This window comes from Panthera tigris, chromosome B2 (genome assembly GCF_018350195.1).
Source record: "Panthera tigris isolate Pti1 chromosome B2, P.tigris_Pti1_mat1.1, whole genome shotgun sequence".
Taxonomy (NCBI): domain Eukaryota; kingdom Metazoa; phylum Chordata; class Mammalia; order Carnivora; family Felidae; genus Panthera; species Panthera tigris.
In genome coordinates, this window is record NC_056664.1 from 101,375,674 (window position 1) to 101,403,262 (window position 27,589).

Consider the following 27,589-nt stretch of genomic DNA (forward strand, 5'->3'; position numbering starts at 1 on the left):
ATATACATATGTATGTATAAACATATATTTATGTGTATATCTGTATTTATATATAATATTATATATATTTTATAAATCATTGATATCTTTATTTTATATATATACATAAATATATATAATTACATATTATATATAAATCTGTGTTTTATGTATATTTTACATGTGCATAAATATATATAATTATGTGTTTCTTAGAAGCTAAATTTGAACAAATAGTCCAATGCAAACCAGGCAGTTACTGAACACATCATGTTTCAAAAACAGAAGAATGGCTAATGATATTTAAAATTTATATGTATTTTTTGGCATGTCACAGTACTTTATGTGAATGACATTCAGTTTGAAATACCACAACAATCTTAGAAAAATATTATTACCCCAGGGGCACCTGGGTGGCTCAGTCGGTTAAGCATCTGACTTTGGCTCAGGTCATGGTCTCAGGGTTTGTGGGTTCAGGCCCTGCATTGGGCTCTGTGCTGACATCTCAAAGCCTGGAACCTATTCACATTCTGTGTCTCCCTCTCTCTCTGCCCCTCCCCCACTCACACGCTATCTCTCTCTTACAAAAAATAAACATTAAAAAAAATTTAAGAGTCTCTTATGCTTTGGCTCTCTTCCACTCTAACCTCTTTTTTTTTCCTTCCCCTCCCCCATGGGTTTCTGTTAGTTTCTCAGGATCCACATAAGAGTGAAACCATATGGTATCTGTCTTTCTCTGTATAGCTTATTTCACTTAGCATAACACTCTCCAGTTCCATCCATGCCTTTTGGGATGAGCACTGGGTGTTGTATGGAAACCAATTTGACAATAAACTTCATATATTGAAAAAAAAACTGAGAACAAACTGAGGGTTGATGGGGGGTGGAAGGGAGGGGAGGGTGGGTGATGGGTATTGAGGAGGGCACCTTTTGGGATGAGCACTGGGTGTTGTTTGGAAACCAACTTGACAATAAATTTCATATATTGAAAAAAATTTAATAAAGAAAGAAAAGAAAAATATTATTATCTCTTATTTTGTAAGTTGGTAACTTAATGGTTCTGAAAAATTAAGTGATTTTCCTAAAGTAACACAGCAAGTAGTAGCAAAAGATAGATTAAACTGTAAGTACCTTATTCCATTTCTTCTATGATCTATCTCAGAAGTGAATCTTCCAATCTTTCATACAAATTTTTTCCTGAACTGACACCCAATAAATGTACAGTTGTTATAACATTTTGAAAGAACTACATTTCAATTTTGTAATCAAGACTGCCCCTGCCTGATTCACATATATCCTTCCCACATTCAGGTAGCAGCATTCATTATGTAAAGGAAGGTTGATGTAGCTGAATACAAAGGCCAGTTTTTCTGAGTTTTTTAGTAGTGATTATTATTGAGTGTTTTTTTTCAAATATTTTATTTATTTATTTATTTATTTATTTATTTATTTATTTATCTTAGAGCAGTTTTGGATTTACAACAAAATTGAGAGAGAGGTGTGTGGATTTCCCACATACTCCCTGTCCCAACTCACGCATAGCCTTCCCTACTATCAACATCATTCATAAGACTGGTACATTTTTTACCAAGGATGAAACTACAGTGACACATCATATTTACCCAAAGTCTATAGTTTACCTTATTTTGGTGTTGTATGTTTTATGGAACTGAAAAAAAGATGTATGACATAAATCTGAATTTAAAAACACAGTACTTTTACTCCTCTAAAACTTCTCTGTGCTCTGCCTATTCATCTCCCCTTGCCAGCCCTGGCAAACACTGATCTTATTATCTCCATAGTTTTGCCTTTTCTTGTCATATAGTTGGAATCGTACAGCAAGTAGCCTTTTCAGATTGGCTTCTTTCACTTACTAATATGCACTCAAGTTTTCTCCATGTCATTTCAGGGGTTGATAGCTCATTTCTTGTTAGCATTAAATAATTCTCCATTGTCCGGACGTACCAGAGTTTATCTATTCACTCCCCTACTGAAGGACATCTTGGTTGCTTACAAGTTTTGGTAATTATGAATTAAGCTTTTATAAATATCCTTGTGCAGGGTTTTGTGTGGACTTGAGTTTTCAGCTCCTCTAGGTAAATAACAAGGAATGTGATTGTTGAATCGTATGCTAAGAGTATGTTTAGTTTTACAAGAAACCATCAAATTGTCTTACAAAGTGGCTGTTGTACCACCAGTATAAAAGTGTTCTTATTGTTCCACATCCTCACCAACATTTAGTATAGTCAGTGACCCAGATTGTGGTCATTCTAATAGGTGTGAAATAGCATCTCGTTGTTTTAATTTGTATTTCCCTGATGACATATGATGTGGACTATCTTTTCATATTGTTATTTTCCATCTGCATATCTTCTTTGGCGAGGTGTCCATTAAGGTCTTTGGCCCAGTGTTCAATCATGTTGCTTATTTTTTTATTATTGACGTTTAAGAATTATTTGTGTATTTTGTATAAGTCCTTATTCAGATGTGTCTTTTGAAAATATTTTCTCCTGGTCTGTGGCTTTTCTTCTAATTCTCTTGATGCTGTATTTTGTGATAGAGCAGAAATTCTTAATTTTATTTTTAATTTTTTTAAATCTCTATTTATTAATTTTGAGAGACATAAAGAGATAAAGAGCAAGCAGGGGAGGGTCAGAGAGAGAGTGAGACAGAATCACAAGCAGGCTCCATGTCACCTTAAGTGCAGAGCGAGTCAGACACTCAACCGAGCCACCCAGGCACCACACCCAAGTTATTAATTGAAATGAAGTCCAGCTTACCAAATATTTCTTTCATGGATCATGTCTTTGGGGTTATATCTTAAAAAAATATCACTGCCATCTAGATTTTCTTCTATGTTGTCTTCTAGGGGTTTTATAGTTTTCTATTTTACATCCAAGTCTACAATCCATTTTGAGTTCATTTTGGTGAAGAATGTAAGGTCTGTGTTTAGATTCATTTACTTGCATGTGGACAATTAGTTGTTTCAGTGCCATTTGTTGAAGACACTATTTTCGCTCCATTGTATTGTCTTTGCTCCTTTGTTGACTGTATTTATGAGAGTCTATTTCTAGGCTCCCTATTCTGTTCCACTGATAGGTCTATTATTTCACCAATACACACTGTCTTAGACTACTGTAGCTTTTTCATAGTAAGTAATGAAATTGGGTGGTATCAGTCTTCCAATTTTATTCTTCTTCAGTATTGTGTAGGCTATTCTGGATCTTTTGCTTCCTCCACGTAAACTTTAGAAATCAGTTTGTTGATATCTATAAAATACTTTGTTGGGATTTTGATTTGGAATATATTAAATACGTATATGCATAAAGTTGGGAAGAAATGATATCTTGACAATACTGTAGTTTTCTATGCATAAAATGGAATGTCTCTTCACTTATTAAGTTCTTTGATTTCATTCATTATAATTTTGTAGTGTTTTTCATACAGATCTCATATATACTTTATTAGATTTATACCTAAGTATTTAATTGGGGGTGGGGGTGTTATTAGATCTATACCTAAGTATTTAATTGGGGGTGGGGGGTATTGTGTTTTTAATTTCAAATTCCCATTTGTTCATTGTTAGTGTGTAGGAAATCAATTGACTTTTGTATATTAACTTGTAATCTGCAACTTTGTTGTGATTGCTGATTAGTTCCAGGAGGGTTGGTGTTTTTTGGTCAATTCTTTTAGATTTTCTACCCAGACAATCATATCATTTGCAAACAAAGATAGTTTTGTATCTTCCTTTATATGCCTTCTTTTTTCTTTTTCTTGTCTAATTGCATTACCAAGACTCCAATATGATGTTGAAATGAGTGGTAAGAGAGACATCCTTGCCTTGTGCTTGATCTTAGTGGGAAAGGGTTGAATTTATCACCTTTAGGTATAATGTTAGCTTTAAGATTTTTGTAGATGGTCTTTGTAAAGTTGAGAAAATTCCACTTTATTCCTAGTCTACTAGGAGTTTTTATCATGAATGAGTGTTGAACTTTGTCAAATCTTTTTCTGTATCTATTAATAATGATCATGTGGTTTTCTTTTTCAGTCTGTAGATGTGATGGATTACATGAATTGATTTATGAATGTTGAACCAGACTTGCATATCTGAGATAAATCCCAGGTTTTGGGGTATAATTCTTTTTATACATTTTTTCAACTGTATTTGTTAATATTTTATTTTCATCTATATTTATGAGAGATATTGGTCAGTAGCATTCTTTTCTTTGTTTGGTTTAGTATTAGGTGATGCTGGCCTCACTGAATGAGTTTGCTTCTATCCTTTGCAGGAGATTGTAAAGAATTGATATGATTTCTTCCTTAATGTTTGGTAGAATTTGCTAGTGTACCCATCTGGGCCTGGTACTTTCTGTTTTGGAACAAAGCCAATTCTTGACTTTAAAATGTCAAAACAGGGATGCCTGGGTGGCTCAGTCAGTTAAGCATCAGGCTTTTTTGGTTTCAGCTCAGGTCATCATCTTATGGGTTTGTGGGTTCAAGCCCCACATCAGGCTCTGTGTTGGTATTGTAGAGCCTGCTTGGGATTCTCTCTCTCTCTCTCTCTCTCTCTCCCCCCCTCCACCCAATCACGCTATCTCTGTCTCTCTCAAATAAATAAACTTTTAAAAAAGTAAATAAATAAAAATAAAATGTCAAAATAACTTAGGAATAAAAAAGATTTTTGAAAGATAGAAAATGTGTGTTGGAAAATATGTCTCCCTTTCTATTAATTAGTCAATTCCTATTAATTAATTTCTATTAAATTATGTAAAAATTCTAGAGCTGCACTACACAATATAGTAGCCACTAGTCACTTGTAGTTATTTAAATTTAAATTAATTACTAAAATTCACATCCAGTTACTTAGTAAGATTAGACAAATGCTGAATAGACAAATGTTGCACTGGCTACCATACTGGATAACACAGATGTAGATTTTCATCATCACAGATAATTCTACTGGAAAGCAATTCTCTAGAGGCTGAGATGAGGTTGAAGAAGAGGAAAGGGGATTACAGATTTAACAACAGAGTGAGGCTTTAGTGTGTGGCCTGAAAAATGTTTGAGCCCTGTCAACATACACACCATGGGAGTAGACAATTAAATTGAAAACTAAAGTGTTCTATGCTTCACTCACACTTAGTGTCTAAGAAACAGCAAAATTCCAGAATTTTCCATGCCTTTGCATAGCACAGAAGCACTAGAATAGCAATGACTGAGGGTGTTCCCTTAGTAGATGGGCTTGAAATGATGTCATAGATTTCCCATCTATATTGGTATGGCCCAGGCAATAGTCAAAAGTTTTCTTCTAGGCCCAAAAGTAGAACAGTTATGGTTAAGAGTTTCCTACCACTCCAAAAGACATCAAAATAATTGAGAGAGTTTAGACCTCAAGAGGTTTTGCGGTTGGGGGAATGGATGCACCTGTAGAGACTAATGACTGATGATTGCTCAGCATCAGATAATTCAGTGAACGCCTGCATAGACAAAAAATAATGACAAAAGCCAGGTGTCACCTCTGAACCTAGTGTCAGGATAGCTGTAATTTTCATTATAATAGTTAAGTATGGACATTTTGATATTTCATATGCAGCCAGCATTCTAATTAAGAATCTTCACCCCAGGAGTGGTCAGCTAACATTACATCAAAGAAGCCACTCTCTAGAGGTGATTATTATAAACACTCCAGCTATCATTATTTCTGATCACACTAGATGTTGAGCTAATTAGTAGGCTGTCAAAAATGGGTTTTCATTTGTGAAATGAAATTAGTGGTTTATTAATAACATGAATAATATTAGAAATATACTTTCTTTAGCAATAGTAAATCTGTTACAGAATGTGAATTGAATAAAATATTTTAGATGTACTCTTATCCTTGCTTGCCTGGGGTCATTTTGGTAACAGACTGATTTAAATGCTATGCAGGACATCTGAACAAATTTTGTCTCGGCCTCTGCAGGTTAGATTAATCAGAGTTACTGATGAAGTGGCAAACTCTTGGGAAACTTCACCAGAAACCAAGACAGTGTAGAAATGAGGGATGGATATTATTTAGAGATAATTTTCTATGGGTCTTTCAGATTTCTGCATGTCTCTGAATAGAGGCACTGGCTGTCCTTGTTCTAAACCACGTTTTCAAGGCTTACTGTGTCGGGAACAGCCTAGGATGGTAAAGAAGGGTTTCTCCCTTGGACATTTGGCACTAGTTTTGTTTTCTGTTTGTTTTGCTTGTTTGTTTTTTAAAACAGGAGTCACCTAACAATGGGCCTCATTCCAGTGGGCCTCATTCAGCCTGCAGCTTATTTTTGCATTGTACTGTGAGTTAAAAGTATTTTTTAAATTGTTAAAATCATAAACAAACAAAGAAGCTATTTAACCAACAAAGCCTAAAATACTTACGATCTGGCCCTTTATAAAAAAACACTTGCCAAAATTCTACTGACAGCTTTAAAGGTAAAGAAAGATAGTATCTTTCTCCAGAACCAAAAGTACTCAGGCTTACTATTCAGTATAAGAGATTCAGATTTCTCCCAACTCAGGTTGACTCTGCTAGAATGTATGAGTATGCAGGTATAGTCTGGTCCTCTTCACATAGCCCTGTGGGAACTGGGGCTCAGAGAATCAGTGTAAATGTTCTGGCTATTGCTATTGTTGTCAGTCATAACTATCCTTTGTCGTTGCTCCAAGAATCTCGTGTCTTCTGTCAGTATTCACAAAACTATGGTAGATTAACATGAGAGATGACAAGTAGGATAAATTTCAGATCCTTCACAATTCTTGATACTTGCTAACAATAGAAAAGGTCATGGAATCATGCCTCTGGAAGATTATCACATTTGCTTTAGGGCACCTTTCGTACAAGGTGGTGATAAGAACACACCAAAGAACAGAGAACAGAAAACTGGGACACTGTGAAGACTGCAAAACAGACTTATAAACTGCATGTACCAGCTAACTAATAAAGGTTTAATAGCTAGTGTTCACACATGCTCGCTCCTGCTGTGTGTGTGTGTGTGTGTGTGTGTGTGTGTGTGTGTGTGTGTGTGTAGTGTGTGTGTGTAGTGGAATTTGGCTGAGACTTACTTTCTTTTCAAACCCTGGAATTAAACTTCTTGGGAGGCTGTCATTATCTACAGAGAAGAAATTGGTTCCAGTCAATTTGTAATAACTTGGCACCTTGTAAGCCTACTATAATGGACATGCAACTTTAGGAAAAATGTCCATTAAGAGGCAGAAAGAAGGCTAAAAAAAATTAAGTTCAATTACAGAAAAACTAAGAGTTTGTAGCTTAAGATAAGTACTTGGTATAGTAGTTATTTGTGGCTGATGAAATAAAGAAATGGACAGCTTTCAAGATAAAAATTAAAATATTATTTGGATTTGCTATGTCCATTATTTTAACCACCCAAGCTGTTGGAGTAGTATAATTAACCAAAAGCTATTCCACAGAAGGTTGTAAATGATCACACTTTAGAAACTTCAGGATGAGATTCTACAATTTCTCACAAAAATTGGAATGGTTAAAAGAGTTCAAGTATGCTCTAAAATTTTTGCTTTATCAGAAAATGCATAGAACGCAAATTAGAAATAATATCTAAGTTCTGAAATTTAAATCAGAATGGAATTTTGACACAATATATATGTCAAGACTATTGCTAGACAAAGGGATTTGAGACAATTTTCACATTAAATGATACAATGATTACATATGGGGGAACAAGTTACTGACCTTTTAAAGGATATTTACCATTTCCTTTTTACTTTTAAAATGTTCAGTTAATTGTGCTTAACAATATTCATATTAGAGGTTCTTGAGTGCCTTGTATCATTTCCTGATGCCTGGATCAATAACTTTTGTTTGAGGTACACATTTTCAGTTATGAAACAGTGCTAGTCCTGGCATTACTTAGCAGCTGAAGACATACTGCATATAATAAGAATGTTAATTTTATTCTCCATTCACTTGCTAAATTGTAAACATAGTTCATCTTTTCTGAGTGGGTAGAACGTCCTAGAGCAGCATTCTAGAGCAAAGGTCATTTCCACATACCTGTGTGGGGCCCTGTCAACACCAGGCACAGACTGCTGTTGGCCTGGATTCCAGAGAGCCATCTGGGGTCCTTGATGGTGACTCAGAACTTTCTCCTTTCCTTTCTCCCATGCCCCTTTTCCTTTTCTGTTTTGTTTCCTCCCTTTCCTCTCTGTCAACTAGTAGGTGTACCCATGTACCCCATGTATGTGTATATGTTGTTTTCTCTACTGGCGACATTCATGATGTTTTTTACACCATCTACATATTAACAAACACAGTGCCTCACATCATGTGCATCATATCTCCAAATGATTGACAGGAGTCTCACTCTCCATTGAAAATACTTTATAGTACTGTAGACACACTAAAGCTCAGAGAAGAGCTTTCAGAATGGATTCTAACACTGCTCAGAGAGCAGCAAACAAAGCTCACTCGTGAGAGGAGACGCCAGAGGAGGAAGGTCCTTTCTGTTGGAAATTTACTTTGTACCCAATACAGGTAAAATTCCTGCCTAGGGGGCCCATGAGTTAAATTTGTCCTACTGCTTCTCAATGTCTGATCTGGGGGAAATGAATCCAACCTTTCACTACTCTTTGACTGCTCTGGAATTAGCATTTTCTTTGCACGTGTTTCCCATAAATGCTCCAGCAGAGCAGTTTCTGCTGGCTGCTCCAGGAATACAGACACGCATTAGGTGTTTTTCTAAACATGCTGAATATTGGCTCTGGATGCCTTTTCCAGAGGAATTCATATTCTTGGAGGAAGGAATTTTTTAAGTATAGAATGTTGTAAACTATTCCCAGGCATACCAGACCCTGAACTCTAGGGAGATGTGGTCTGGAAGATTGAGAAGGCATGATATTACTTCCTCAACTTTTCTTTACTTTTTGTTCCAGATGGAACTACTTAAATGAAGTCATAGCCTAATGTCCATGGAACAGAGGCCAGGATTAAAAAAACAAAACAAAACAAAACAAAACAGTATTCCCATATATGTGTGTTTTATTTTATATATACATATGTAAATGTATATATAAACAGATGTGTATATATGTAAATGTATATATAAATATACATAAATGTATATATACATTTTTTCTCCAAACAAGTGAAGTATTACATTTGTATAATTCTTATGATTTTCAAAGTGCTTATATATACACACAAACATATATGTTCTTCCCAGCAATTCTATAAAATAGTTAAGATATTCATTATTAGCTCCATTTTGTAAGTGTGAAAGAAAAAAATAATTTGCCTAAGACCATAGTTAATCAGTAACAGAGACAAAATCAAAATCTAGAATTCCTAATTCTTATTTTAATGCTCTGAACTCTGTACTTTAGAAGTTTGCTACTCAAAGAGGTTACAGTATTTCTCTTAATCTAATGACATGCTGATTGCCAAAATATATAATATTTAAAACAAGATGTTCTCCTCATAGATCACTTCCATCTCATCGTTTGGTAAGTGACCATGCCAGTCTGGTGAATTGCTCTGCGTGGGAATTCCATTTGCAAATAGAGCTTCTGAAAGGAGGTTGTTAACAGAACACCGAAATCAATTCACCAGACCTTCCTTCAATATGAAGGCAAACCAGAAAATAGTTTCTCCTACTGTAGCATGAGAAATATGCAATGTGTGAAAATAATGGGCAGTAAGAGGAAATACTGCAGCAACAAATTATTTATGTGCCAACCCAGTCCTTAAATCTTGCTGTGTTCCCCTAAGAACTAAGGCATTGCCAGGCAGATACCCCAAACTCTTCCTGGCTAATAACACTGGTTTGATTTTAAATCTGATTCACAGAAAATTATACATCAATGGTAACAATCAGCAACATCTTATTTATTTAAACTTACCCATCATTGTTCTCATTTTGTGGCTTTTAAGGAAATCTATTCATAGAATATCATTGAAATAGTAAACACTGGTAGATTGATTCTTAAATGATATTATTGTTAATTGCTACTCTAATCAAGGTGAGTTATTTATACTACATTGTTTGGAAGGAAAAACTGCCATAAGCAATCATTATATTTATGTATTCTATGCCTGGCAGCTTGATCTGATTGAAGCGTTAGAAGAAGAGAACCAAATATTAAGTCTGGCTTGTAACAAAGACAAATGAGCTAAAAACATATACAAATTAATTTATTCCCCCACCATATAATTTCCCTTTACCATTATCACAAGTTTCCAGCATGTTTCATTTTTTTCTCCTTCTGTTTTATCCCTAAACTGTGTCTTTTCCCCCTCAATCTATAGTGAAATGACTGGTTCATCCTGGCTATCTCTTGTCTGAATTAGTATATCTTTGTCATTGAACTCTGCTTCTCCCCTTTTTTTGTCTAGGCAATCAAAATTGTTGCCACAGAACGATAATCTCTGTTCAAAAACGACATTTTCATCGTCATCCTTAAATAGGAACGGAAATATTTTCGGAAAAGAGCTATAGGAAAATGAATAAATACTTGAGTTAAAAGTGCAACTGAATATATTATATATGTGAAGAATCTTCTCTGCCACCTCCCTGTCTGTAGTCAAAATATTCACCAGTGTAGAATTATGCCTCAGCTGAGTCTATGCATATAAACTAACTGGAAAACACTAAAGAAAATTTAATCAAATAGCTTATTTTTAAAACAATTATAATTGGATTTAATTTCTATTTGTTTGTGTTGAAATACATGGATACTTCAGGATATTCACCAGGCATACCATCCTCCATTCCGGGACTTATTCCTGTTTGCAGACAGTCTATGTAAGGACTTCTTTACTACACATCAATGACACATATGTTGATAATAAATGCTAGCCTCTCCTGGAAAAGCAAAGTGTCTTTGAATTCAACTCACCCTTTTATCAAGACAGAGAGGTTGAGTATTCTACCCAGGGCTGGTGAATGCCTCGTGAAGACTATGAGGTCCTTGACAATACAATCTTTGCCACCTGCTATTATTTACAACATCCTAAGCTTTGCTATAGCACTTGCAAGAGGAGGTGAAAGGCAGCCAGTGAGGAAAGCTTATGGCTTTGCTTATTGATTACTTGGGAGTCTGCTACTTCCAGAACTAGTTGTCAGATGATAAACACGTAAGGTGTCTCCTCAAAAAAAATTTTATTCATTCTATAAAAAAAGACATTTTACTCAAAGTCTACCAAATGTAAACCCTGGTACATTCAGTGTAAAGAGTTGAACTCTGTCACTACTGAGTATGTAAACATCACAAAATATTAAGGGCTAAACAACATTTACAAATTGTTGTATATTGCAAAATGGCCACCCAAAGACATTAAGTCCTCATCCTTGGGAATTATAAATGTTAACTTCTGTTTTTGTTTGTTTAATGTTTGTTTATTTTTGAGAGGGGGGAGGGGCAGAGAGAGAAGGAGACACAGAATCCCAAGAAGGTTCCAGGCTCTGATCTGTCAGCACATAGCTTGACACAGGGTTCAAACTTACGAACCATGAGATCATGGCTTGAGCCAAAGTTGGACACTTAACAGATTGAGCCACCCAAGCTCCCAAATAATAACTTCTTTTGATAAATGGTCCCCAATAATATAATCAAGGTAAGGATTTGAGATGAGAGTGCTCTAAATTATCCAAGGCCCTAAATGACATCACAAATATCCTTGTAAGAGAAAGGCATTGAGAGATTAGATACACACAGAGAAGTCCATGTGAAATGGAGGCAGAGATCACACTGATCCAGTCACAAACCAAGGACTGCCAGCAGCCACTACAAACCAGGAGAGAGGCCTGGAATTCTCCCTGAGAATCTCCAGAAGGAAACAACCCTGTCAACACCTTGATTTTGAACTTCTGGCCTCAAAAGTATGAAAGAAGAAATTTCTGTTGTTTTAAGCCAAGCTTGTGGTAATTTGATATGGCAGCCCTAGAAAACTAATATAGATATTTACAGCATAGATAGTGAATCGGTAAGATAGTCACTCTTCTTAAAAATGAAATGTATAAACTTTTGTAACTAGAGTAGTATATCTGTAGTATTTACTGCCCCATATTACAAAAGAAATAAACCAGGGTGGGCGAATTAGATACTGAGATCAAGAAATTAGGAAGTTTCAAAGAACAAAATATGAGGACATGGGAAGAAAAAAACTGTAAAAATAAATTATTTTAAGAACAGTTCTTAATCAAAGTAGAAATTTGTTGTTAGGTCATTTCCTCCAGTCTTCCCTTAGGCTGCCTTTCAAATTATATATCTGATCCATTATGAAAGGAAGTTTAATTTAGTTTTGTTTCTTACAGATGGATGACATGCTTTTATTCAAAAAGTCAAATTTTGACCTGGGTGGCTCAGTTGGTTAAGTGCCCAACTCCTGATCTCAGCTCAGGTCTTGATCTCAGGGTTGTGAGTTCAAGCCCCACATTGGGCTCCACACTGGGTGTGAAACCTATATCAAACAAAAAAAAAGGCTAATTTTGTGTGGTCCCTAAAATGAAAAGGTAAATTATATGTAGACTTCATGTAAGTGTTAGCATCTTTAGTTCCTGTCCTAATTTATTAAAAAGGAAGGAAGGAAGGAAGGAAGGAAGGAAGGAAGGAAGGAAGGAAGGAAAGAAGGAAGGAAAGAAGGAAGGAAAAGAAAGAAAGGAAGGAAGGAAGGAAGGAAGGAAGGAAGGAAGGAAGGAAGGATAGGGAAAAAAGAAAAAAAGGAAAGAAAAGAAGAGAAAAGAAATAAAAGAAAAAAGGTGGGAGAAAGGAAAGGAGAAACTACAGTGTGTTAATATTCAGGCTGCCAAAAACATCATATTCTAATCAGATATTTCCTCTGGGCTTGACTGAGGCAAAACTTAAAAATTGGGTGAAATATTTAGTGGTAACCCTCCTTACTTTTGCTTCTACCTCACCTATTGAAGTGAAGGAATGTTATCTGTTAACAGAGAATTCTAGTTTAGTCCCCCAATTTCCTTTCTCCCATTACTAATGGTATTCTCAACTTTGAACGGGACACATGGCTTCTTAGAATAAAGACTACATTTTCCCCCCTCCTTTATAGCAAGGTGTGGCCACATGAGGAAGATGAAAGTGTTCTTAAAGGGAACTTTTTTCATTGCCAATGTGAGCAGAGATGTTATAATTTAATTTACATCAGGTAACTTAGACCAGGGATGAAAGCTGCATATAGTAGACAACAACATCTAAAGAGTGCACAGAGTAAAAAACTAGCACTCATAAGAATAGAGCCCAAAGCCCTGCTTGATTCCTGATGCCATGCCTTAACCATGCCTGCCATGCCTACCTGTTAGCAAGGTGCCTGATGCAAAATAAGCACTCATTAGATAGTTTCTACCCTTATTAGTTTTATAATAACTATTATTTATTGATTAATCACAATGTACTAGACACTTTACTCATATAGTCTTCACAAAAATCCAATAAGTTAGGTATTATCATTCTTATATTATATATATAAAAACAAAAATTATGAAAGATGAATTGCCCAAAGTCAGAGAGGTAGCAATTGGTATTGAGATAATCTTATCAGAACTATGAATCCCAACTGAGTGTTCCTTTCACTACATTGTTCTATCATAAGATCATTGGTTTGCTGTCTCTGATCATTCCAAAGTTGTTCTAAGGTTTTATTTCATTTTAAAATGTAATAATTCTACTGAGTATAAAGGAAATAAATGCACTGAAGCAGATAATATACTTCTTTTTAAAAAGACAAATAAAAATAATAAATAAAACAAAATGGGATCTGTAGGGAAAAGAACATTTTGGATGAGATTTCTGGCATTTCCTGCTATTAATCATGCAGGATATATCTTTTTCATTTTTTCCCCCAACTTTACACTCAAGATTCCAGAATGTCTATTTCAGACTGAAGGCAATAGTTAGAGGCCTACAGAGGAAAATAAAAATAAGAAAGAAAGAAAGAAAGAAAGAAAGAAAGAAAGAAAGAAAGAAAGAAAGAAAGAGAAAGAAAGAAAGAAAGAAAGAAAGAAAGAAAGAAAGAAAGAAAGAAAAGAAAGAAAGAAAGAAAGAAAGAAAGAAAGAAAAGAAAGAAAGGAAGAGAAGAGAAAAGAAAAGGAAAGAAATGAAAAGAAAAGAAGAAGGAGAGAAAAAGAAATACTCATTGCATTTAGAAAGCTTATAAAATCCATCAATATGAGAAGGTTTTAAGGAGTTTTTCAAATGTCCAATAGTTTCCTCCTTGTCGCTTTCATAATATGAAATAATTTGTCATTCTCAGAAAAGCTTTGTTTCACTTTTATTATGAAGATAATGTATTTTCAAATATTTTAAACATTACGAGCACAAATGATATTGTGACATTAGAAAACAGGATATAATCTTCTAGACTAATCAGAAGGCAGAAATATGTTCAAATTACAATCTAATTCCATCTTTTCTTCCAAGGCATTTTTTTTGCAAATTATGAGCAGTATGTAATGTAGTTAGAGTATTTAATAGCTAGCCAATCAAACAAAAAGGATTTGCCAGTATCAACATTAGAGTTGCATCTCAGAGCCCTTTATTTAAATCTCCATCTACTCAATAGTGTGGATATAGGAACATACCAAATTTGTGAGTGATACACAAGTGGAAAGGATAAGTGCTATATTAGATGTTGTATAAATTAGCTTTTGCTGTATAAAAATCAGCCAATATTTTGTGGCTTGAAACAGCATCTATTAGCACATACTTCTGTGATTCAATGGGCTGGACTGGGTTCAGGTTGGCAGTCTGATGACTTAGGCTGAGCTTTACACATCCTGGCTGAGGTTCATTTATGTGTCTACAATCAACTGCAGGTTGGCTTGGAATGGCAGACAATCGCTGTCTCAGGTCTCCACAGGACATTGATCCTCCAACAGACTAGCTTGGACTTGTCACTTTGTGGTCTCATGGTTCCAAGAGCAGCAAAAGAAAAAACAAGCTATTATAATAATTTCTCAGAATAATTTTCCTCTGAAGTGTCACATTTTCTATTGTTCCATTGGCTAAAAGGAATCACATTGCAGAGCCCAGAGTCAGGATAGAAGGTATTAGCAAAGTCCAAGAACAAAGGGAAGTACACACACTTTGGGAACCGTTACTGCAAGAATGGAACCCAAATGATAAATAATAATCTCTTTAAATGGCAAGAGTAGTAGATCAAAAATACAAGGAGAAATCTCATAGGGATAAATATATAATCTAGGATTCACATTCAGGACACCCCTTTATAGAGTAGAGAACGAAGGCGACCTGGTTTCACTTCCCTGTGAAAAAGTCTTAAGAAGTTTGGCCGGTAACAATCTCAATATAAGTCAGCAATGTGAACTGACCATCAAAAGAAAGAGAACAGATAATATAATCTTAAGTACATCACTGAAAGTAGAGATGTCAAATCAGTGGAGCCAATAGTCTCCCAAGATTTTGCAGGGGTCAAAGTTGCAGGGGTCTGTTCCTAGTACAATAATGACAAGGGAAAGTGAAATTCAAAATGCTGGAAATACATGGTGTACAAATCTTTTAAAAGATATGAGGGTGTTCAGTCTGTAAAAGACAGGATTTAAGGCTTGAAGGTAGTGTGGTGATAGAGTTCTTCAAATATTTTAGAAGCAATATTATATAGAAGTAGAATTAGATGTTCTCCCCATGGCTGAAGGAAGAGAAGCTATAAGAAGGAGAAGCTGTAAGAAGACAAGTTTAGGCCCAGTGACGGAAAAACCTTCACAATTATTAGAGATGTCCAGATATGGAACAGTCTACTTGCCAGGTAGTTCACCTGCTTTCACTAGAAGTGTGCAAGCAGAGAGGAGATGGCTATGACCAAGGAGCAGGTGGGCAAGGCACTCTGCAGCAGGAGGGGCTCTCCAACCTGGCTGCGTATCAGAATCACTATGGAGCTTTGTGAAGTACACATGTCATGGCCCACCTGTGGCATGTAATCTGGACAGCTGTACTTTAAACTTCTTTAGCAGGGATTCTGATATGTGATCAGGTTTGGAAGTCATTGCTCTAAGGCTGAGTTAGCAAACTATGGTCTGCCACCTGTTTTGTATGGCTGTTGAGCTAAGAATGGCTATTATCTTAATATTTTTGCCACCTGAAAACCACAAAAAGATAAAATGCCAGAGTTCATAAATAAAGTTTTATTGGAACACAGCCATGTTCATTCTTTATGTTTTGTGTACAACACTACAACAGTGAAGTTGAAGGGTTGTTACAGCGATTATATATGGCCCACAATCCCTAAAATATTTATTATCTGGCACTTTATAGAAAACTCAGCCAACGCCTGTTCTAAGATCTTGCTATCAAAAGTGTGCTATCACCAGAAAACTTGTTAGAAACGCAGAATCTCAGATCCCATTCCAGACCCACTGACTGAGAAACTGCATTTTAAAGGATGGACAAGTGAGGGATGCCTCAGTGGTTGAGTCGGTTAGAGTCCGACTTCAGCTCAGGCCATGATCTCACAGTTCTTGAGTTGGAATCCCACATCGGGCATTGGACTGACAGCTGGGAGCCTGGAGCCTGCTTCAGATTCTGTGTCTCCCTCTCTCTCTGCCCCTGCCCTGCTGCGCTCTCTCTCAAAATAAATAAATAAACATTACAAAAAAAAGATGCACAGGTGATTAATATTCATATTAAAGTTTTAGAAGCATTGCTCTAAGGTATTGATCAATTCTAAATCTCTGTAATCTGTACACATTTAAACTCCACGTTTGCATTAATTACTAAGTAGAAACAGTGAGTTATTAATCTGTCACTCTCCTTTAAGTGCCAGGTTCAAAACACTTTTAAATGACCTAAAAATCCACTTGTAAAATGGAAGAGTACAAGGTCCTTTCAGTCACAGAGAGAAAATTAGTATGACAAAAGTTGAGGTTGTCTTCCCAGCAACTAGATCTTGGTTTCTATTAACATTTTCCAATAAAGTGAACCAGAAGTCCTTGGAGAGATGAGTGATTCTAGAGTTGGTCAGGCAACACACAAAATGAGCCTGCAGCATCCTATCATGCCAGAAGTAAGAAAGTGATCACATACACTGAGACCGAAAACAATGAGAACGTGTCAAAGGGAAAGAGAAGACAATTGAGAGAGCTTCCAATGGCTAACGCTGGAACAATTTGAGCACTGTAATAAAGTAGTATTAGATTATAACCCTAAGTATAAAATATACATATGCATGAGTCCAAACTAGATAAATAAATGATTGAACAAATAAGAGAGAGAAGAGACAAGTCTCCTATACAGAAGGATTCCAAATAAAATCTACATGCTCAGCCCTCAAGGTGTAGCACAACTCTCCACCCCTTAAATATGGACTGTGCAGAGTCACTTCTTTACAAAAAGTACAGTTTGGAAAAGTGCAGGGGAGAAATCTGGTGAACTAAACCAAGTGATTGAAGTTTACATCAACAATGAAAAGTTACTTTGACAGCATGTGTCCTTGATATGATGTGATGAAAATGGCATTTACCTCTGTAAATCCATAATCCGAATCTAATCTAATCTAGTCCTTAAATATGGACTGTGCAGAGTCACTTCTTTACAAAAAGTACAGTTTAGAAAAGTGCAGGGGAGAAATCTGGTGAACTAAACCAAGTGATTAAAGTTTACATCAACAATGAAAAGTTACTTTGACAGCATGTGTCCTTGATATGATGTGATGAAAATGGCATTTACCTCTGTAAATCCATAATCCGAATCTAATCGGGTTAAAAAACACCAGAAAAATCTTAAGTGAAAGAATTCTACAAAATATCTACCCAATACTCCTCAAAACTGTCAAAGTCATCAAAAACAGAGTCTGACAAACTGTCATAGTCTACAGGAACCTAAGGAAATGTTGAGAACTAAATGCGACATTGCAGTTTGGATAGAATCCTGGACAGAAAAAGAACATTAGGTAAAAACTAAGGAAATCCAACTAATTTATAGACTTTAGTTAATAATAAGGTTCATTATTTGTAACAAATATACCACACTAATGTTAGATGCTATTGACAAGGAAAACTGATACGGGGTGCATGAGAACTCTGTACTATCCTGACAATCTTTCTGTAAATCTAAAACTATTTTAAAATTGAAAATTTATTTTAAATAATAGGGTCATTTTGAGTTTGGGCCTCTAATTATCATATTTATTTTCATGTCTTCAAGAAGTTTCCCAAAACTTTCTGTCTAGACTCTCTTTTGCAATTAGGTTGCCTATAAATCACAGATTATAAATTAAATAATTAAGCCATGCCCATAGTCACATCCTGGTACATTGTCTGGTTATTTCTTCATGACACAAACCTTTTTAATTTGACCGAATGACTTAAGACTTTACCATTGTTCTACCAACATGGCTAGTCTAACCAGAATGAGTCCTAGCTGGATTTGTTTCAGAAGCAAGAATGGAGACCCATGTGGTCTGAATACAGGCTGAAGTCATGAAGTGATTCTGACACATGGAGAGGCAGAATTTTGACCTTCAAGCTTTTTGTAAATGTCATGATTGCTGAGAGCTGTAGGGGAGACTCAGCAGGACTAAGGAATGTGGATGAGGTCTGCCTTTTTGTAAGCAGTTGTTGCTGTCAAAAGATACCAGTTATTAATGAGGAAATACTGTAGAGAAATGTTTGTAACATAAGCAATTCTTCGTATAAACATCCCTCTTACAATCCTCACAAACAGTCACTAGTACCAAGGGAGGCATTATGAAAAACAAAAACAAAAAAAAAAATTTCTTTTGAAACTGTTGGAACATCTGTGGTCTTGAGGGAAAGCAAAGTTGCTGTGAAATGTAGGAAGAGAGGTTGCCTTGTGGCATATTCTCAGCTTGCAAGGTCCTCAATAGATGATGACACCTCCCTGGCTATAAGCACATAGCCAGAATTTTTAAGTTAATCTGTTACATTCTTAAAATTCCACCAATTCATCGCATTACAAAATGTAAATATATCTGACAATCTTGTGAATCTCTCTGTCTTTCACTATTCATGAGGACTGCTGTCTGGTTAATACCTAATTGAGGGTGGCTGTGTTGAGGCAGAGTGATTTCCTCTGACAGGAGAAACTCTGGCATGGTGCAAGTTTAAGAAACATCAGAGACACCATATAGCAAAATTATTACAATGCAGTTCCAAATAAATTTTAGAATCTGTTTGTCAATTTCCAAAAAATGAAAAAGTCAGGTTTTCTGGAGTTTTGATTGCAATTTTGTTAACTCTGTAGAAGAGTTTAAGGAGAATTAACATCTTAACAATATTGTGCCTGCCAAACCATGAACATGATATATGTGTCACCATTTGTTTAGGTTCTCATTAATTTCTCCCAGCAATATTGTGTAGTTTTTAGTGTAAAGGTTTATTACTTGCTTTATTAAACTTATCTTTAACTATTTCATGTGTTTCATGCTATTATAGATAAAATCTTTTAAATTTTATTTTCCAACTTTTTAATGGTAATATATAGGAATACAATTGCTTTTGTGTTTGGTGTATTGACCTTGTATTCTGAGACCTTACCAAATTGCCTTATTAATTTTAGAAGCTTTTCTTTAGATTTCTTAGGAGGTTCTATATTACATGACCATGTTGTCTGGGAATAAAGAAGACAGTATAACTTTTGCCTTTCCAACCTGTTGTCATTTATTTTTCTTATTTTATTGTACTGGTTAGGAATACAAGTATAACGTTAAACAGAGGTTGTGCAAACGGACATCCTTGCCTTGGTCCCAATTCTAGAGGAAAGTATTCAAGCTTTCATCATTAAGTATGTTGTTAGCTGGAATTTTTTTAAGTTTCTTTTATCAGAATAGGGAGGTTTCATTCTATTCCCAGCTTGATCAGAAATGTTGATCATGAATAGAAACTTGATTTTGTCAGACATTCTTTTTTGTATCTATTGAGATGATCATGTGGTTTTTCATCTTTATTCCTGTTAACAGATTCATTAAACAGAGTGTTTTTCTTTTTTAAGTTTATTTATTTGTTTTGAGAAAGATAAAGAGTGTGAGCGGGGGAGGGACAGGGAGACAGGGAGAGAGAGAATCCCAAGCAGATTCAGCACTGTCAGCCCAGAGCCCCAATGTGGGGTTAAATCCCAACAACCGTGAGATGGTGACCTGAGCTGAAGTCAAGGTCAAACCCTTAACTGACTGAGCCAGCCAGGCACCCCAGAGTGATTTTCAAATGTGAAATCAACCTTGTAATCTAGAAACAAATTTTATAGCCTGTCACAACTTTATCATTATTTTTTTTTATTATTTCTTGCTGAATTTATTATTCTCAAAGACTTTTTTTCTGTGTTCCTGAGAAATATCATAGTTAGCTTTCTTATAATATGTAGGTCTGATTTTGGTATCAAAGAAATGTTAGCCTCAAATAAAGGGTTAGGAAGTATTATCCCTCTTCCATTTTCTGAAAAAGTTTGTATATAATTGGTATTTTTTTCTTTAATATTCAATAAAATCAATTCAATAAATTCATCTGCTTCTGGGATTCTTTTTATGAAAATATTTTTAAAACCAAATTTAAAAATTTAAATTGGTTAGCACTATTTGGATTTTCTATTTCTTCTTGAGTTCATTTTTGTACTTGTATCTTTGAAAATATTTGTTAATTTCATGTAAGCTGTCAAATGTGTTGTCATAAAATTATTCATAGTATTTCTTTGTTACCCTTATAACATATATAGAATCCATAAGTACATCTGCCTCATATTGGTAATTTCTCTCTCCTTCTCTCTCTCTCTTTCCCTGAGTCTAGCTAGATTTTTATTAATGCTATTGATCTTACAAACAACAAGCTCTTGGGTTTTTTTTTTTAAGTTTATTTATTTATTTTGAGACAGAGAGAGAGTATAAGCAGGGGAGGGGCAGAGAGAGAAACTCCCAAGCAGGATCCACAGGGTCAGTGCAGAGCCTGATGCAGGGCTTGAACTCATGTAACTGTAAGACCATGACCTGAGCTGAAATCACGAGTCAGACAGTTAATCGACTGAGACACCCAGGCACCCCCAAGGTCTTGATTTTATTTCTATTATTTTCCATGTTCTATTTCATTGATTTCTGCTTACCTTTTATTTCATTTTTAAAATTTTAATTTAAATTGTTTGCATTTAATTCACTCTTTTTCTAGTTTTCTAGTTTCTAGTTTCTAGTGAAAACCAGGTCACTGATTTTTAGATCTATCTTCTGACATAAATATGATAACATCTAAATCTTTAAATATACTTTTCAGCATTGCGTTAGCCTTGTTCCACATGTTTTAATATCTTATTTCTCATTACCTTTAATTTCAAAATCTTTTAAATTTCCCTTATTATTTTCTTTTACACCCATGAATTATTTAGAAGAGTATCAATTAATGTCTATTTATTTGTCAATTTTCTGGATGCCTTTCTGTTATATTTCCAGTTTAACTCCACTATTGTTAGAGAACATATTTTTCTATGATTTCAGACATTTTGAATTTAGTGAGACTTGTCCAGGATATGATCTGTCTCGGTAAAATTTCTTTGAGTACTGAAAAGGAATGTGTACTGTTTAGTATTCTAAACTAAATTCTGTTTAGTATTCTAGAAAGATGAATTGGGTCAAGTTGGTTGATAGTATTGCTCACTAAATGCTTACTTAGTTTCAGCCTACTAATTATAAATTACTGAGAGAACATGTGGAAATCTTCAACTATAATAATGGATTTGTCTATTTCTTCTTTTGATTATATCAGGGTTTTTTACATGAATTTTGAAACTCTATTATTTCATGCATACATACTTAGGATATCCATGCTTTTTGAGAATTCACTTTTATCATTATTTTCTTTATTATTAGAAATATCCCTTGTTCTGAAGTCTACTTTGTACGGTATTAATATAGTCATTCCAGTTTTCCTTTGATTAGCATTTGTGTTTTAACTGATCTACGTTTTTATATTTAAAGTGGCTTTCTTGTAGACAGCATATAATTGGGTCTTGTTTTTTAACCTTTTGATAAACTTAGCCTTTCAACTTAAGTTATAACACCATTTACATTTGATGTGATTATCAGTATGGTTGGATTTAAATCCATCACCTTGTTAGATGTTTGTTATTTATCTGTTCTTTGTCTTCCTTTTCTCCTTTCCCTGCCTTCTTTTGAGAATTCAGCAATTTTTACGATTATATTTTATCTCCATTCTTGGCTTATTGATGGATTGATTGCCTTGTGATTGCTTTAGGGTTTACAATATATATCTTTAACTCTTTACAATCTACTTCACATTCTATTTTACTACTGTACATATCAAAACCTTATATCCTCCCCCATCTTTTTTGACAGTCTTGTCATAAATTATATTCTATCTATGCTTTGAAACCCCAAAACCACTCTTACTATTTTTCTTTAAACAATTATCTTTAAAGAAACTTTAAAATGAAGAAAATTATTTTGTATTTATTCATATGTTTACCATTTGGGGAGTACTTTTTATTCTCTGTGTAGGTTCAAGTTCCCATTTGATGTTACTTTTACCTGAAGAATGTCCTTTCTGGTAGTACAGATATCACAGTAACAAATTCTCACAACTTTATTTTCTATGTTTGTTTATATTTGTTTCGTATGTTTTTTATTTTATTTTTTTCCACTTGGAAAGATAGTTTTGTGCTATAGAATTCTAGGCTGACGTTTTTCCCTTCTACAATTTACTTTTTATTCATTTATTTTTAAAATTTTTTAATGTTTATTTATCTTTTAAGAGATGGAAAGACAGAGTGTGAGTAGGGAAGGGGCAGAGAGAGAAAGAGGGAGATACAAAATCTGAAGCAGGCTCCAGGCTCTGTGCTGTCAGCACAGAGCCTGACGCAGGGCTCAAACCCACCAGCCATGAGTTCATGACCTGAGCCGAAGTCAGATGCTTAACTGACTGAGCCACTCAGGTGCCCCATCCTTTCTATAATTTAAAAGATATTGTTCTATAGTATTCTATCATGCAATGCTTCTTCCCAGATGTCAGATTATTTCTTTCAATGATTTTTCTTTTTTTTTTCTTTTTTTTAACGTTTTATTTATTTTTGAGACAGAGAGAGACAGAGCATGAACAGGGTAGGGTCAGCGAGAGGGAGACACAGAATCTGAAACAGGCTCCAGACTCTGAGCTGTCAGCACAGAGCCTGATGCGGGGCTCAAACTCACGGACCGTGAGATCATGACCTGAGCCGAAGTCGGCCGCTCAACCGACTGAGCCACCCAGGCGCCCCTCAATGTTTTTTCTTACAAGACATTGCTTTTTTCTCCCTTATATGTCGTGTGCCTTATTCAATGGTTACCTTTGAGATTTTCTCTTTATTACTGGTTTCTAATACTTTCATGGTTGTACAGCTTGCTTGGTTTGCTTGCTTTGTGTTTATCCATATTAGGCTTCATTGAGCTTCTTTGATCTGTGGCTTACAATTTTCATTTAATTCAGAAAATTTTTGGTAAATTTCTGTTTTTATCCTCTCCTTATGGAAAAACTGAAATTATACAACTATTAGACACTTTAATGTTGTCCCATAGATCACTGTGGTTTTTTTTAAATTACTGTTTTTAATTTCTGTGCTTCAGTTCCATATTTTTTATTACTATGTCTTCAATTCAGCAATCATTTCTTATTTGGTACCTAATTGGTTCTTTAATCCACCATCAAATTTTATTTTCTGATTTTGTATTTGCAACCTTGAAGATTCCATTTATTTTTTATTTATATTTTCTACTTCTCATTATTTTAAAGTTTTCTCTTAAATCACCAAGCATAACTCAGTTATTTCCAACAACTGTTTTAAAGTTCTTGCTTAGTAATTTCCTCATTTTTTTACATTCCTATATGTTTTTAGTGACTGATGGGGGTAGGGATGTTATAAGTCACATTTTTTCCTTCTTTATGTGTCTAGTAATTATTAAGTGGATGCTTATCATTGGTAATTATATTGCTGAGTGTCGAAATTCAGTTTTATTTCCTTAAAGACTGTTGAATGTTACTTGGGGTAGCAGTTGACTTACTTTCATCCCAGCTTGTTTATAAGCTTTGTTAGGGAGGATCCAGAATAACCTTTATGTGAGGGCTGGTGTAGCCCTAATCTTCAGGCATGGCCTTCTGGGGTCTTTACTAAGCATATGAATTGTTTAGTAAGTTCTTTCAACTTTGGCTGATAAAAATATAAACATCTCCCAGCCCTGTATAAGCTGACAAATGTTCCATTTACATCTTCCAGGTACTTTTTTTGCCTTGCCTCATACAGTTTCTATGTTTACCCTTTAACAAAATATTCAAAGGAACCTTGAAGGAGATAAACATAGCTCTTTTTCTGCATAGGCTTGCTCTTTCCCAGTACCATTTCCTGTATATTCCAGCAGCTTCAGCTCCCTTTTCTGTAATCGCTATTTGTTCAACACAGAGAGACTGCTGTCCTGAGTGTAAGTTCACCTCACTTGGCTAGTCTGACAAGTGCTTCCAGATAGAAAAATCAAGCCATCATAGAGCTCACTTCATTGGTTTTCCTTTTGGCATGTATCATAGTTCTGTGAGCCTATTGGCCAATATCTGAAAATAGTAGTAATAGCTTTCTATATTTTGTCCTGTTTTCACACTGGGGAGATAAGTTTGGTACTATTATTCTGACATGGCACAAGTAGAAGTCCCCCCTCAGTGAAGATTTAAAATGTTACATCCTGTGAACAAATAAACAAAATATGTGATATACACTATACTGGAATAATAGTCAGCAATGAAAGAGAATGAAATACTGACAGGTGTTACACCAAGGAACAATCTTGAAAACATTATGCTAAGTAAAAGAAGTCAGACAAAAAATGACATATATTAAATAATGCCATTTATATAAAATGTCCAGAAATAAATATATACAGAGACAAAACAGATTAGCGGTTGTGTAGGGTCAGGGTATAATTGATGGGGAGCATTTGCAAATGGACAATAGGTTTCTTTTTAGGATGATGAAAATATTCTAAGATTAAATTGTGATGATGATTGTACAACTCAAGAAACATACTAAAACTCATTGAAATTTATAATTTAAATAGATGAGTTTTATGGTATACAAATTATATCTCAATAAAGCACTTAAAAATATTGCATCCTATAGTTATATAGTTATATGCTTGAGAAAATTGAGGGAGAACTTATACCTGCATTTGGGGCAAAGCAGTATGGGATAGACAAGTAGTTGCCCAAAAAAAGCCTCTTGGGAAACAATAAAATATGATCTCAAAACTGTAGAGCAGAATTAGTATGGCCAACTTAGCTGGTAGGATGACAATGGCACTAGTATTGATTGGTAAAACATATTAACGTTACTGGGAATTACCATAAATTACATTATAGTTGGCTGGACTTTTTTATGGTTTGAATTCCATTTTTAATTCCCAAGATGGAATTACTACTTTTCATGACTGGAGCACAGACACATGAGCATTACAAAGGCTTAAAAAATCTATGACGGAGGAGGGGCCTACATGGCAGAGCAGCATGAAACTTTTCTGCTTCTCTCATCCCTGAAATGCAGCTAGATCAACACCAAACCATCTTGCACACCTAGAAAATTGATCTGGGGATTAACACAACAATCTGAATAACTTGAGCCACGGACTTCAGCAGGTACACAGCACAGAGAGGTGGACTGGGGGAGAGAGAAGCCTCAGAGGGTAGGGAGCTGTTTTTGCTTGTGGAGAGAGGATGGAGATGGGGGAGAGTACAAGAAAAGCATTCCCCCTGAAAGCAGCTGGAGAGAAAGGGAAAGAGTGGAAATACCCATATGGGATTGAACAAGAAAAGGAGAAAGGAGAGGGTTTAAATACCATTAGTACTCTATAAACAGGGGAGGGCAGAGTCTGAAACTCCTCAGCTTCATACCTGACAAAGTTCTGGTGAGCAGGGCAGACCCCCAGGAGTAGAGAGCGAGTTCTGAGGGGTCCATGGGCCACACAGGGAGAGGTAGTTCCCTTGCTGAGAGGACATTTAGCAGACACTGTGTGGTCTCCCCATAAGCAAAGGTCACAGCAGACCCCAGAGAACAGCCATGTTTGGTTGGAACAAGGACATTAGGGGTCAGTAAAGCCTGATGCCAGATGTGTTGTGATTTACCATATTCCCTGAAATGCTGCTGTTACACAATCACGCAAATTTTCTGGGACAGGCTGGCACCTGATCACAGTCTCTGGGCATCCAGCAGCACAGTCACACAAATGTTTCCGGAGGTGGGCCGGTGTCTGGCCATAGCTCAGCAAGACCCTTCCCCAGAGCATCAGAGTGGGTCAAAGCCGCAGGCCCTCAGAAGTGAGGGGTTTGAAAACACAGCCCCATGTGAGATGAAATTCAGGAGGGAGGTGCCACCTGACAAGCTGATGGCTCAGTGGTGGACAGCATAGAAGTGGGGAGTGGACAGAAGTTGGAGACAAAGGAGGAGTGCTTATTTGCTGGTTGGCAAGAACACAGAGGACGGATGCTAGAGACTGGGTAGCTAGGTGACACCATTTTCAGCTCTTCCTCACATGTGTACAGATGCATACACAGGCCACAACGACCCACCCCAGTAAGCTAAGCAGCGCCATCTAGTGGAGAATGGAGCTCTTACACCAAGCCCTGTCCAAATGCACCAACCACACTCTAGAGGAACACCACAAATCTCTCTGCCTGCTTAGTTTATGGACTATAACATGCTTCATACTTTGATTTCTAGGGGAAACTGGATGTAATTTCAATCATATTTCATTCTGCTCACTGGTCCAACTATCAATTTTTTTCTTTTTCCTTTCTTATTTTTGAATACAGAAAAAGAAAAAAATTATTTTTATTTTCTGTTCCTATAAAAAAGGTTTTTTTGCCTTTCAATTTTTTTCTACTATACTTTTTCATTTTCTTGTAAATTTTTATTCTATTTTACTTTCATCATTTCATTTTATTCTATTATATTATATTCATTTTTTTAAATTTTCAAACACTTTTGTACGTCCCCCCCCTTTTTTTTTCTTTTCTTTCCCTTTTATCTCTATTCTACCAAGCTTCTGTCAATAACCAGACCAAAACACACCTAGGATCTAGCATCCTTTATTTGATTTTTTATGTTGTTTTTAATATTTTAATTTTAATTTTTCTTTTATTATTTTTCTTCCTCCAAAATGATTAAATTAAGGAATTCACCCCAAAAGAAAGAACAGAAAGAAATGACAGCCAAGGATTTAATCAACACAGAATCAAGAAAGATGTCCAAACCAGAATTTAGAATCATAATAAAAATACTAGTTGGGGTTGAAAAAAGCATAGAATCCCTTTCTCTGGAGACAAAGAAGTAAAAGCTAGTCAGGATGAAATAAAAAATGCTATAACAGAGCTGCAATCTTGAATGGATGCCACAGCAACAAAGATGGATGAAGCAGAGCAGCAAATCAGTGATAGAGAGGACAAACTGATGGAGAATAATGAAGCAGGAAAAAAAGAGGGAAACTAAGGCAAAAGAGCACAATATAAGAATTAGAGAACTAAGTGACTCATTAAAAAGGAATAACATCTGAATCATAGAGGTCCCAGGAGAGGAAGAGAGAGAAAAAGAGATAGAAGGTTTATGTGAGCAAATCATAGTG

At 35.4% G+C, this 27,589-nt stretch overlaps 1 long non-coding RNA gene across 2 annotated transcripts in view; it reads right to left on the reverse strand.

Annotated features, from left to right (window-relative positions):
- Positions 1-27,589, reverse strand: part of LOC122238716 — a 293,519-nt gene that overhangs the window by 231,730 nt on the left and 34,200 nt on the right. The window contains exon 3 of one of the 2 annotated variants that reach the window (XR_006217824.1): positions 14,244-14,894. The exons of the other annotated variant lie outside the window; for it this stretch is intronic. This is a non-coding gene — a long non-coding RNA (uncharacterized LOC122238716). Of the gene's footprint in view, positions 1-14,243; positions 14,895-27,589 lie in introns of those variants that run through there. 2 annotated transcript variants of the gene reach the window in all.